General features: G+C 41.8%; 1 protein-coding gene across 1 annotated transcript in view; it reads left to right on the top strand.

Moving 5' to 3' along the window:
* LOC117972794 (ubiquitin carboxyl-terminal hydrolase 12-A) overlaps positions 1-2222 on the top strand; it is a 21830-nt gene extending 19608 nt beyond the window's left edge. The window contains exon 9 of the mRNA XM_059030689.1: positions 1-2222. This exon is cut by the window's left edge and continues 1276 nt beyond it. The gene's annotated coding sequence lies outside the window, so the exon portion shown is untranslated.
* Positions 2223-13867: the final 11645 nt, after the last annotated feature.

Below are 13867 nucleotides of genomic sequence, written 5' to 3'. Positions count from 1 at the left end.
TGTATATACCTCTTTACAAAGCCCTGCCATATATCTTGAAACGGCTCAGACAGCTGCACTGATTGTACATTCCGAGCTGTATCCCCTGTAACACATCAGCACTGTGCATTGAATACACTGATGCTGTTAAAGCAGTGTGGTGGGTTTTGATGGCTTGTATAACTTTAGTTACAGTAATGGATAGCAGGGCAAATGGGAACGCATCTTCGACAAAGCAGCAGAAGTAAATCTCGTCAGCCTGAGATTCATTGTCTTTCTACTGTGTTCTTATTGGTTGTAGAGATTCTACTAAGTAAGGTGGGGGGTGGGGGGGATTGATAAAGAGTTAAAGCTGATCTTTGTTTAGATTTGTTAAAATATTTGTCATTGGGACTCCCAGTGCAACGCTGTCTTACAGCCCCATCTGCTGGGACAGCACTGACTCGAGTGCCAGGTACTCCCTGTCTCAGTTGCTGCCTGTTCCATGCTTGTTCCTGCGGCAGCAGTGTTTGCTCGTGCAGCCTCCACCACTGCCTGATAATGGCACAAACGGGATCCCAAGTGCAGAGGCATAGCATGTGTTGAATGTGACCAATCCCCTTCACAGGAATATCTCTGTTTGCTACGTCTTATAAAGGGCAGCCCGAGTCTCAAGTTCCCCGATCTAACTGTTTAAGTCCTGTTTGAATGTTTTATAGTGCATGTTTTTTTAACCCTCCTCTGGACAGCCTGCGTATTGTAATTTTGCTTGGTTAAGAAACGACTTTATCGGAGTCGTAGCTTCTGTAGCTTGAAAAGCGGAGGGAATGAATGGAAAGCTTCCTGATGACACTAAATTGAAAAGCAACCTGCGTGTCCCGTCATCAGTCTCCTCATCAGCTAGCTTCTAGTGCACTTCCGTTCTTAAGTCTGTTCCATATCTGTCTTTTTGGTGCTTTCATAATCAGTAGGACAGAATGGCAAAGTCCAGCCATTGTGAACAGTTCTTTTTTGTAGCCGGGTAGCTGTTTGATCTTGGGCAGGCTGGAGGGTTGATATGTGACCCTTGACCTCCTCTAATACAAGCCCACCTACACGAACCAAACCACTGTTTGGCTGGACCAGATCCTGCTGATGGACACACTGACAGATGTGTCTTGCTATTCGCGTAAAAGTTTTTTAGTAGAAGCTGACCTTAACAAATCAAATGGAGCCTGTTAACATGGGGATACGACGCAGTGCGTTATTTTAGTTTTCCTTTGCTGCTGTTCTTAGTCTGAATGCAGCACATCGTTATTCAGTCAGTTACTAGCAGTGCCGGGGTCTGATCCTTTTTAAAATCCATTCCCAATTCCAATTCCCATTCCCTTTTAATCAATTGCAATTTGCAGTATTCTGTTAAAATGAGCTTCTCACAGTGGCCACAAGTTCCTTCCATCGAAGTCACTCTGTTCAATATATTGGCTTCAAATGAAAGCAGGTGAACAATCCTAACAATGAGTGGGTCTCTCACTTATACATTCCAGCTCCTGTGAAGGGATGAGGGGGATTGGTTTAAAAAAGGAATGGGAATTGAAACACAGGAACTGACCCCAGCCCTGGTTAGTACCGTCATCACAGGGTATCGTTTTCAAAAGTAAATAAACATAAATCTATTTGTGTTGAGCCTCATATCTATTAAATCTGTTGCTTATTTATTTTTATTTTTATTTCGGCCTTTTTTGCGTGTTGTTTTTTTAAACTAGCAGGTGTAACTTCTCGTGCAGCTGAGACAGTGAAGGGGGTGTGAAGATTAATCGATGAACCCCCCCCCCCTCCAGCAAACCGCCCCTCACACAGTGCGTCTGCGCATTTCAACTGGAGATGAATCTAAGCAAGGGCGTCTCCATTAGCTGTTAAAGGTGGAACTCGTTTATCAGATAGATAGAGGTGTGTTCTGTATATGTTCTTAGGGATCAACAGGTCCATTATTTTGTACATTGGGTCAAGTATTTCTACAGGAGACAATGTATGTTATTTGTTAATATACCAGATGTAAAAAACTGAATAAATAATAAAAAATAAGAATTACAATAAATAAAATAAAAATAATAATGAAAGAAAATATACTCTAAATTATAAAATGTTGCACTTTTGATACAGATTTCTAGGTGTTTTGGCAGGTGTATGTAAGGGTTTGCTTGCAACAGCCTGTTGTGAAATGATCCTTTTCTGTTCTAAAGAGATAATATTAATAAAAAGAAATAAAGAAAGAAGTAAATACAGGCCGTCTCTTGTGTGAGTTTGTCAGCAGCAGAATGTCTCTGGATGCCTTCAATGTTTGATGCATGGTTACAATATCTACTTCATGTGTTGGTCTTTGTGCGATGATAACCCTGCCCTTTTCTGATACAATTGTGTACTTGCATGCATCATGCAAAAAGATGAAGTACATTGTAACTATGCATAATAACAAAGAATTGTGTGCAAGTACACATATAACTACCAAGTAAACATGCAGTCATTAGAGACACCTAATGTAAAGTGTTACCAGATCTTTTCCTTGTTTGTAATTTGTACTTCAATTTGATGCATCAAAGACCACTGCTTCAAAGGGAAGAAAAAAAATTCTCTTGAAAAACATCGTGGCAAACATTTCCGTGGTGCAGACAGAAAGAGCACCTGTCCCAGCATCTCCGTGTCTTCAGCCCTGCCTCCCGCACCCGCATGGACCCTGCTGTCCTTTGATTCCTGACTCCTCCAGGTAGACGCCCACACAAGCCTTTTTCACAAACCTGTAGATCACAATCTAAAGACGTCTCAGCGGCTCGGCAGGCGGACGGCAAAGGAGGGCGGTCTTTGTTACGACTGGAATCTGTCATCCCAGGGTCAGGTTTGTAAGCCATTGTTGTTATTCACGTGTCATCCACTCAGCACTCCACACTCAAAACAATGCTGTGAATAATCAGCAGGCTCGTTGATGGCATGTCTCTATTCACAAAACACAAGGCTGTTTGCGTCACACCTTGCTCTTGCATTACATTTCCAGTGTATTGCTCAAGCTGAGATTTATTTATTTATTTATAGACACCCTTATCCAGGGCAACTTACAATTGTTACAAAATATCACAGTACAAAGTATCGCATTATAAAAGATCACATTATAAAATATCACATTACAGAATATCATAATACAGATAAGAGCAGTTATGAAAGTATAGTAAGATCAAATTCAAGTAAGAATAAAGAATACAGAAAATTATAAGTAAGCAGGTTTGACTAAGAGCAGTTAAAACTTAAGGTGAAAATTTGCTTATGAGTAAAGTCCAGTAAGAATACGTAGTACGATAAATGGATGAGAATGATTTCAAATAAGAGCAATTACAAAAAACATGAGTACGGTTACCATACAAGTAAAATCAGATACAAGATACAGGAAGTAGTTATAATTGAGAGCGGTAGTAGAATGAGGCAATGTATGGAGCAGTTCAGTGCAGTAGAAGCTGATGCGAGTACTGGTACAATTGGGTGTCATATAGTGCAGTGTAGTGGAGAGCTGTGAGGTTTACAGATGCTGTCTGAACAGGTGTGTCTTGAGGAGGCGCCAGAAGGTGGTCAGGGACTGCAGTAGTCAAGGCGGGACAGTACCAGGGCCTGAACTAGGAGTTGTGTGGAGTAGTCGGTGAGGAAGGGGTGAATTCTGCGTATGTTGCTGAGGAAGAAGCGACAGGAGCGTGGCAGTTTAGAGATGTGCTGAGGGTAGGAGAGGGAGGAGTCGAGGGTGACGAGGTTCTTGGTGAATGAGAAAGTAGAGAGGGTGGTGGATTCAAGCAGAATAGAGATAGGGAGATCAGCGGGGGGGGGGGAGAAGGTGGAAGAAAAGCAGGTCTGATTTGGCGCGGTTGAGTTTGAGATATGCGAGTGCATCCAGGAGAAGATGGCCGAGAGACAGGTAGAGATGTCAGTCAGAGGTAGGAAAGGAGAGGAAGGTCTGTGCATCATCAGCATAGAAGTGATACGAGAAGCCATGGGAGGAGATGAGGGGACCCAGGGAGCGGGTGTAGAGAGCAAACAGGAGGGGTCCCAAGACTGAGCCTTGGGGGACACCTGTAGAAAGAGAGCAAGAGGCGGAGGGTGAGCCACGCCAGGACACCCGGTACATGCGTTCGGAGAGGTAGGAGGAGAACCAGGCAAGAGCATGCCGGAGAGTCCCAGGTCAGCGATGGAGGACAGGAGAATAGAGAGGCCAACTGTGTCAAAGGCAGCAGAGATCTGGATTTACAAAACATTTGCACCACAGAAACAAGAGTTTTCTATTTAGATTAAGAAAGTATTAAACATAAAACATTGTAAAAGAACATCTGGCTTGTTTGTTCAAAATTGTGAAAGGTGTTGATTTGAATTTGGCCAAAATGATGTTGAAAGCAGCTGGTACGGTTTCTTGCGTCTGCAGAGAGGAGATGGCGGGTTGCTTTCCAGTTCAGCATTGCTGGAGTGGTGTGTGTTACAGTAAAGCATCAACACTTGACAAGACGGTGAGGTCTGTTATTAAACAAGAACAGCAGCACGTTGGAATCTGGCCCTGGATGCTTCACTTTTGCCACTCGTTGATGTAATTCGACGACGTGTGATCTAGGCTTTAACAATCCTAAGAGGTAACTGCTGTCATCTTAAAGCCAATGAAAAACTGAGCTGCTTTGAACAACACGAGCAGTGAGGTAGGCAAGGAGGTGGCTAACGCTGCAAAAATGTAATTGAGGTAATAGTTAAGCGAGGAACGCCAAGACTTTTACACTGGCACGTGCATCTTGATTTTGTGTGTCAGCATCTGGCAACGAAGCCTAAACAGACTGTCTGGAGATGCACGAGAAGGATTGTTTTTCATTGTGCAACATGCTTCAGAAGGAGTCTGTATTCCTTCAACCACAGAGCATAACAGGAAAGAAAAACTTCAAGCCTGACTTCCTAGTGTTTGTATGTATAAAATTCCAACTCTTTGATCTATGTGTATTTTTTTTCCCCTTGTTGATTGATTAAGTTGTGTATTTATCGCCTGCAGTTTTTTGCTCATTGAATTTCTGGAATGGTGCGTTTACACTTGCTTTCCGGAATCATTCCGATAGGATTCCGGGACAGTCTGTTCTGGAATGGTGCGTTTACACTTGCTTTCCGGAATCATTCCAATAGGATTCGCGCGTTTACACATGGATGAAACAGCAGGGGGTGCTTCTCTCTTTTTTTTTATTATTATTAACAATATTCACAAATATAATATACAACAACCAGTACCAGGGGCCATGGTACCTTACAAATATATAATGATTGCAATTTATAGACACAAATTAAAAGAAAAGAAAATAAATATACATAAATATATCTTAGCTACATATCCATACATGTATATCCTCATATTCGCATGTACATAGTCATACTTGTATCCTTACATATATAACATAAAAGCCTATAAAATAAGATGCTTGTTTATAATATACAAGAAGTATTGAAATGTTCTAGAATTTAACAAAGAAAGGGATTTAATATATTCTGATAACTGCTTTTTAAAGATGACAAATAGGGTTTCATAAAACTAAATTTACATTTCTGATATTTTCGGGCCTTTGTGTTCTGTGTTTTATTAAAATACCACACCACATCAATGACTGATCGTTTAGATACAGTTTGAATTTTTAAAGACAGAAATGTATGAACATCATTCCAAAAAAGTTTTGTAAAAGGGCGTTCAAAAAATATGAGTTGTTGTTTCTATGTCACAGTCACAAAAGCTGCATGCATTACGCAGGATACAGTAGCTCCCCTGATGGGTAAATTGCATTCATAATTTTAAAGTGAGTTTCTTTCACCTTAGGATGTATTGGGCAGGAGTGATAGAAAGTAACAGCTTTTACCCAAATCACAAGGTCAACATCTCGGCACACTGAAGGTTGACATATTGTATAGAATTCTTTCGTTAAATGATTTCTTATCCATTTATTATTTCACGAAGAGTTTGTTCCAGTAAATAATACAACCTGTATTTGTCCTGTAGTAAACTATATGCATTTGTTTAAATCTAGTAATAATAATAATAATAATAATAATAATAATAATAATAATAACAACAACAGATAAATAAAAGCTTTTTCTCGATTTATTTGAATCGTTTCTCGTTTACCGCAGGTCTGTGAAAAGTGCTATATAAATCCAGCTTGATTTGATTTGCTGTGTTCTCCCCTGCCGTTATGGTACAGGATGATTATGACCCTTTTCAGGCACAAAGCAGCTCCGTCTTGAAAACCTCCAAGGGGGAAGGTTACACTGAGCAACGGCTGGGCTTGGATATTTAGATGCAGGGTGGCTGAGCGGCAGAGCAATGGTACCCAGCTCTTAATACACTGTCTGCTCTCTGATTTGCTTAGAAGAATATACGATTCTCCACTGTGTGGGGTTCCATGTGTAGGCTGATGTTGCAGTGGTCTATATAGAGTTAAAAAAGCTAATCAGTTATATCTGATACTCTACCTGAAACCTCATCACCACAAGGCTGAAGTTATATCCCTACGCTCCACTCTGAACATCGGAAATGCACCAAAAGTCAAAAGCAGAACTGAAATGCACGTTCTGTGATTCTAGATCTATAGATCCCCTAGTGACAACATTTTAAGTTTTTATAGCACATTTTTATCAGTTGCTTAATAGTTCACTGTTCGTTAATATCATTGCCAACTAATTTATGAGGCTAGAAATGCATTTTTCAAAGCACTGTTTAACCTAAGAGAATGCTTTTAAAATCTCTTCCAGTCTTTCAAAAGCAATCTTAAAAGTTTCTAGATTGCGAAAACTAGATCTGGGAGTTGACAGAATGACAGACAGCAGATGCTTGTCAGCTGACAGCCTGGGGTTTAGAGCTGCCTTCTCCAGATTAATTAGATGACAGACAGGGCAGCCCAGCGCAAACGTAACACCAAAACTGTTTGCAAACCCTGGCAGAGTGGGAGAAACCGAGCCAGACACCCGCTCAGTCGTCACAGGGAGAGGCTACACTCGTATAAACAGAGAGTGCTGCTGCTAGAGCCAGGGAGACAGCACCATGAAGGAGGACGATCATGTGAAATATGACCACTTTTATTGCTGGTCGCTTTTCAAACAGAGGGAATGTATTTTTTGTTGGCGGTGGTTTATGAAGGAGGCTGACGTCAACTGATAAACCAAAAGAATGACTAATTACCGTCACAATACTTCATCTACAGGCTGACTGCTAGAATAGGGAGACTCGAAGGATTAACCTTAACCCATTAAATACCAAATACAAATCTGTGTGTGTCTGTGTCTCTGTGTTTGTGTTTGTGTCTGTGTGAGTGTCTCTGTGTTTGTGTTTGTGTGTGTCTCTGTGTTTGTGTGTCCGTGTGAGTGTTGCAGTGTTTGTGTCTGTGAGTGTCTCTGTGTTTGTGTCTGTGTGTGTCTCTGTGTTTGTGTCTGTGTGTCTGTGTGAGTGTGTGTCTGTATCTGTGTGAGTGTCTCTGTATTTGTGTTTGTGTGAGTGTCTCTGTGTTTGTGTGTGTGTCTTTGTGTTTGTGTCTGTGTGTCTGTGTCTGTATCTGTGTGAGTGTCTCTGTATTTGTGTTTGTGTGAGTGTCTGTGTTTGTGTCTGTGTGTCTGTGTCTGTGTGAGTGTCTTTGTGTCTGTGTCTGTGTAAGTGTCTCTGTGGCTGATCTTGAAATCAGCTTGTATCTTAGTTAGGTGTAAGAGCAATCCATCATTCCCATCTGATGCAAGCTATCTGATACAAACTAATTGCAGTTGTCTGTTTCACATCAACAACAGGGTCTGCATACTGTATAGGTTCCTAGTATATCAAGCAGCTCAGGTACCATTCGCTGCTTGATATGTAGAAAGCCAGCGGTGTTATTAACGTCATGAGAAGGAGCTGGAACAGAAGCTTCTGAACGTTCAGGGTGAAACGAGAGCACATGAGAACAGCGTGAGCAGAGGAGACAGACAGTTCCTGCTCTGCTTTGATTTCCACTCCTCGCGGCACAAACATGTGTCAGAACCCCCGGGAGCTGGCATCACTGGGGGGTGAAGGTCAAGTCAGCAGCACACGGTGCATTCTCCATAAACCAGCAAGATCACCTCTCAAGCACACAGTGCATTCTCCATAAACCAGCAAGATCACCTCTCAAGCACACGGTGCATTCATAAACCAACAAGATCACCTCTCAAGCACACGTTGCATTCTCCATAAACCAGCAAGATCACCTCTCAAGCACACGGTGCATTCTCCATAAACCAGCAAGATCACCTCTCAAGCACATGGTGCATTCATAAACCAGCAAGATCACCTCTCAAGCACACGGTGCATTCTCCATAAACCAGCAAGATCATCTCTCAAGCACATGGTGCATTCATAAACCAGCAAGATCACCTCTCAAGCACACGGTGCATTCATAAACCAGCAAGATCACCTCTCAAGCACACGGTGCATTCTCCATAAACCAGCAAGATCACCTCTCAAGCACATGGTGCATTCATAAACCAGCAAGATCACCTCTCAAGCACACGGTGCATTCATAAACCAGCAACACACTCTAACATTTGTAAAACTCATAAACACACACTCACATGTGAATATAAATGTTACCTCAATTAGGCATCATTCAAATCAATCTAGATATAGGGCATTTTTTGTTTAAATGGTTGTCTTCATTGGTTGATTAAGAATGATGTAACACTTATCTGGATGGACTGAGAAACCCTTAGCAACCAAGGCCGCTGACAAGCTGTCTTTCTTCTTGTGCTGAGCTGCTGTTAAAAGCCCCTGGCTCGGGTGTGTTTTGTGCTGAGCTGCTGTTAAAAGCCCCTGGCTCGGGTGTGTTTTGTGCAGTGCTGTTAAAAGCCCCTGGCTCGGGTGTGTTTTGTGCAGTGCTGTTAAAAGCCCCTGGCTCGGGTGTGTTTTGTGCAGTGCTGTTAAAAGCCCCTGGCTCGGGTGTGTTTTGTGCAGTGCTGTTAAAAGCCCCTGGCTCGGGTGTGTTTTGTGCTGAGCTGCTGTTAAAAGCCCCTGGCTCGGGTGTGTTTTGTGCTGAGCTGCTGTTAAAAGCCCCTGGCTCGGGTGTGTTTTGTGCAGTGCTGTTAAAAGCCCCTGGCTCGGGTGTGTTTTGTGCAGTGCTGTTAAAAGCCCCTGGCTCGGGTGTGTTTTGTGCTGAGCTGCTGTTAAAAGCCCCTGGCTCGGGTGTGTTTTGTGCTGAGCTGCTGTTAAAAGCCCCTGGCTCGGGTGTGTTTTGTGCTGAGCTGCTGTTAAAAGCCCCTGGCTCCGGTGTGTTTTGTGCAGTGCTGTTAAAAGCCCCTGGCTCCGGTGTGTTTTGTGCAGTGCTGTTAAAAGCCCCTGGCTCAGGTGTGTTTTGTGCAGTGCTGTTAAAAGCCCCTGGCTCCGGTGTGTTTTGTGCAGTGCTGTTAAAAGCCCCTGGCTCCGGTGTGTTTTGTGCAGTGCTGTTAAAAGCCCCTGGCTCGGGTGTGTTTTGTGCAGTGCTGTTAAAAGCCCCTGGCTCGAGTGTGTTCTGAGCCCTTCTCTTCCCATCAATACCATCTTAATTCGAAGGAGTTGATTTTATTAGTTTTCTTTCTGTAATTGTTCTCTCTTTTGTGTTCTATAAGAGCACGTAGAGCTTTAGAAATATTGTATTCATTTGTCATTTCTTCACTCAATTTGGGGCTCTTTCTATCCACCCCAAACCAGGGCTGTTCCTTTATTACTTTATTGCACATCGAGATTCGATTAACCCTTTCATGCATGGCTACCTCCTATGGGGACGGATAACAAAAAACTCTCTTCTAGTCTTTATATCGGCACATAAGGAAGAGGCAAATGCAGGATGACCTGCTTACTGACATCACTGAAGACAATAAAGAGATCCGAGAGGGAGACGCATGAAGAGTCGAGATCGTTAAAACAGTCATCTTCCGAAGTGCTTTGTTGACTCAGGAAAGGCAGAAACAGTACAACACAGATTGTGTTTTACTGCCATCTAGTGGAAGGATTCAATACAAAAATTCAGCGCCTTCGCCATTACCCCGTTTGATCCCTTGTAAAAGTATCCCACAGTAAAAAGCACAGGAACGTGTAATTAAGCACAGTGACATCATGATAAAGCATAGGAATGCACCTTAAAGAATACCAAGGTATGGTAAAGCATATTAATAAACTTGGCAAACCAGGGTAAACTATGGGAAAAACATGAGGGGACGAGTGCAAAAATAACTTTTATAAGAGACACACTCTCTAAAGCTGGGGTGCCTTGCTTCCAGTGTCCATAAATCTGATTAACATTTTCTTCTGTGGACTTTAGTTTTATAAACTGAAAGTCTTTGAATGCACAATTAGCTAACAGATAGCTATAGTACTCCACTTTTTATGTAAGTAAAAATAAAAGTGTGCTAATGTTTCATAACTAGACATCATCGGCAGCAGTGTGGAGCAGTGGTTAGGGCTCTGGACTCTTGACCGGAGGGTCGTGGGTTCAATCCCAGGTGGGGGGACACTGCTGCTGTACCCTTGAGCAAGGTACTCTACCTAGATTGTTCCAGTAAAAACCCAACTGTATAAATGGGTAATTGTATGTAAAAATAATGTGATATCTTGTAACAATTGTAAGTCGACTTGGATAAGGGCGTCAGCTAAGAAATAAATAGTAATAATCGACAGGGCTTCTACACACAACCCTGTTGTTGTTCTCAAGTTCTTAAACGTTTTGGGGAACAAACTTTGCACTTGACTAAAACGCTCGGTTAACCCGGTCCACAGCATTGCAGGCAGACCTGAAGACAAGTCTTCTTGTCATTCTCAAGGTAATGCTGCCACCTAGTGCATCAGAATTGTAATTACATGTACATTCTTCTGCAAATGAACCTGCAAGTGAAATGCTACACTACTGTAAGTACAGTTCATAAATAGCAGTAGTGCTGTGCCCTTTTTCCACATTTGAAAGGTGTTGCTGTTTTTTCCCCCCCTACTGGATACCCAGAAAGTACATAAAAAGTTGCTCGTGTTTATAACAAGAGTGTAGACAAGAATCATTTTACTTCAGACATGCATATTAAAAGCAGCTTGCTACCTGTTTAATGCCCTATTATCATATGTGTAATTTTACTCAATTTCTGTTTCTGTTTATGTGACAGGGTGAAGGCTGGGGGCAGACCGGAGACCCCGCACACCGCAAGGGAGCGCCTTCACCACAATGCAAAAGGCATTGTCTGCATTCGTGGGTATAGAGCTTTTAACCGAGGGCTGCTTCTCAAAACTCTGCTCACACTTGCACACTGCAGTGGCACATTGCAATGACAAGCTCACAGTTTATAAGCAGTCCCACTTGAGATTGTAGGCAGATATATAGAATATCGTACATGTGTACAACACAGGCTGCTCTGCACCCCATATCTAACGTGGAGGCTGCATTGAGTGGACTTGCTGGACAATCCGAGCTGGACTTGATGAACATCAGCCAGTATCTTACACAGCACCCTATACTCACTTCTTATACCATATAGATTGATAAATAAATGAGCAGTATCTCTAATCCTAATGTGACTTCATTTACACGTGACACAGTCAATCTGATACAAAGTCATTCCAGATCAATATCAGGATCCACTATTACAAGCGTTTGGCACGGATATGATCTCAAAACCTTAAACTTCACTTTCCCAAAGCAAACCTGCAGTTTGTCTTTTTTTCTTCTCTCAAGGCTGTGCTCGTGACTTCCGCATCTCCTTTATGAGCCATTGGCAAACACTGACATTTCAAACAAAGAGCAGCAAGTAACCGAGCCATTGCCTGCTACAGTGTGTGCGCATGTCACTGACACTGAGGTCAGTTTGTAATGTTTGCACTGCAAACCCAGCGCTACTTCAGGAACCGTGGAGTTCTTAATATAACCTAGGACAAAAGAATGGTCAAGCTCTATTGTATCTAAATCAGATTGAAATCCATGTCTACAGATAGCTTGCTCATACAGGAGATGACAAATGACACTCTTTAAGTCAGAGGGGTGTTGTGACACCTTGGGCATCCCTTCTGATGATATATTGAATATTGATACAGAAGAAACACTGTGGACTCATTGCAGTGAATGTGTCAGTCACACTGAGGACACCAAATCAGAACCGAGTCAGGGATGCAGGAACTACATTAACAGAGTACAGTAAGGTGTAAGACTTTAACCACCACAGAGCTGCAACAGATCCTGGAAAAGGGGCACATTTTCAAAGCGTTTTCTTTTATTAACTCCTATTTTTTGAAAGAAGAAAAATTAATCTTAATGTTACAAAATTATAGACAGACACCTGATCGCTAAAGAGAACGTGGGTTACGCAGCAGTGTGAAAATGTATTAGAACACCCATTGCTTCTGAATTAGAACACCCATTGCTTCTGAATTAGAACACCCATTGCTTCTGAATTAGAACACCCATTGGTTCTGTATTAGAACACCCCATTGGTTCTGTATTAGAACTCCCCATTGGTTCTGAATTAGAACACCCATCACTTCTGTATTAGAAAAACACCCATTGCTTCTGTATTAGAACACCCATTTTTTCTGTAGTTTTGATTTGTTGTGTATATAAAATCAAGCCACTGGAACTGAAAATCTGGGAAAGGTGTCAAAATAGGCAAATTAGTGATGGTCTAATTTAATTGATGACTTTAATAGACCACACATGCAATTTCAAATAGCAAGAGAAAATGAACACACAGCCACACATGGTAAAATGCATGAGACTTTTTAGAAGTTGTTTAAGATGCCTAATTAAAGCACAAAGTGGTCTAACATTTTCACACATGAGTGCCTATTGTTTCTATATCACTGATTACTGACAGGAGATTGAAATTCTCACACCCAGAGGTTTTCATGCAGGTGGGTATATAAAGGATATCAATGACACATCTTGAGGTGCTGTAATAAATGTGCACACTACTGTATTACTTTGTTTTTTTAATTCTAGTTTTGTAAAAGTAACAGGCGTTTTACCTCGTTAATTATAAAGTGATTGCTTTGAAAATATGTCCCGAAGTGTCCTATAGGTTTTAGCCAGAGGATAGAAATCGTTGATCTGACAGTGGACCCAGAGAATGACCTTACACTGTCTTTGAAGGGGAGTGGGGGTTGAGATCTGCAAACTGTCATTAGCCGCATGTCATTAGTCATTTCAGAGACACTTTCTAAGTGAAGACACTCATTTGATTGGAACCTTGTTATGTTAAAGTAGTTTACAGCATCATGATTTTATTGCAAACACATCATGGTGTTACTCAAGCAATTTTCTGTTGACAAGGGAGACATGGATTCTCTTATAAAATCTACACTGAACAGTACACGTGACCCGGCACAGCCTGTGTCAACAGAAAACTGCGAGTGGAACACCACGCTCATATATGCTAGTGCTGCTGTGAAGTGCTTTGAAATAATTGTGTACAGTAAGTGTGTTTTAGCAAGCATGCACAAATCATTACAGGAGTACACAGCCTCTGCATAACTATACACACAACAAGCCTGGTACACATGAGAATAGATTCTGAGAAACTCTTGCTTGTGAATGCTGGCCCTTAGTTGGTAGCAGACCTTGGCTTCAGTGGGATTCTAACATGGGTAAATCGATATACAAAAATAAATAATGTCAACAAAAAGAGAAACTGAATCCGTTTTCAATCAATTAAGCAAAAGCTTGCACTTCTTAAACAGCCAAGCCATACACAAGCATACACAAATCCAGCTGCACGAGTATACTTGCTGGACTGATACTGGTCTTATAAAAAAGCTCTTGAAGATGTTGATACATACCAGGCATCAGCCCTGTCCTTATGAAGGTTTACCAGGGTATTTCTGCACAGTATTATTAGTGTTTACCCATGCTTGTCCCATGCTTACACTATGCATTTATAA

Source organism: Acipenser ruthenus, chromosome 9 (assembly GCF_902713425.1).
Source record: "Acipenser ruthenus chromosome 9, fAciRut3.2 maternal haplotype, whole genome shotgun sequence".
Classification (NCBI taxonomy): Eukaryota; Metazoa; Chordata; class Actinopteri; order Acipenseriformes; family Acipenseridae; genus Acipenser; species Acipenser ruthenus.
Note: the sequence above shows the minus strand (reverse complement) of the source record. Positions and strands in the feature narration are given on the sequence as shown.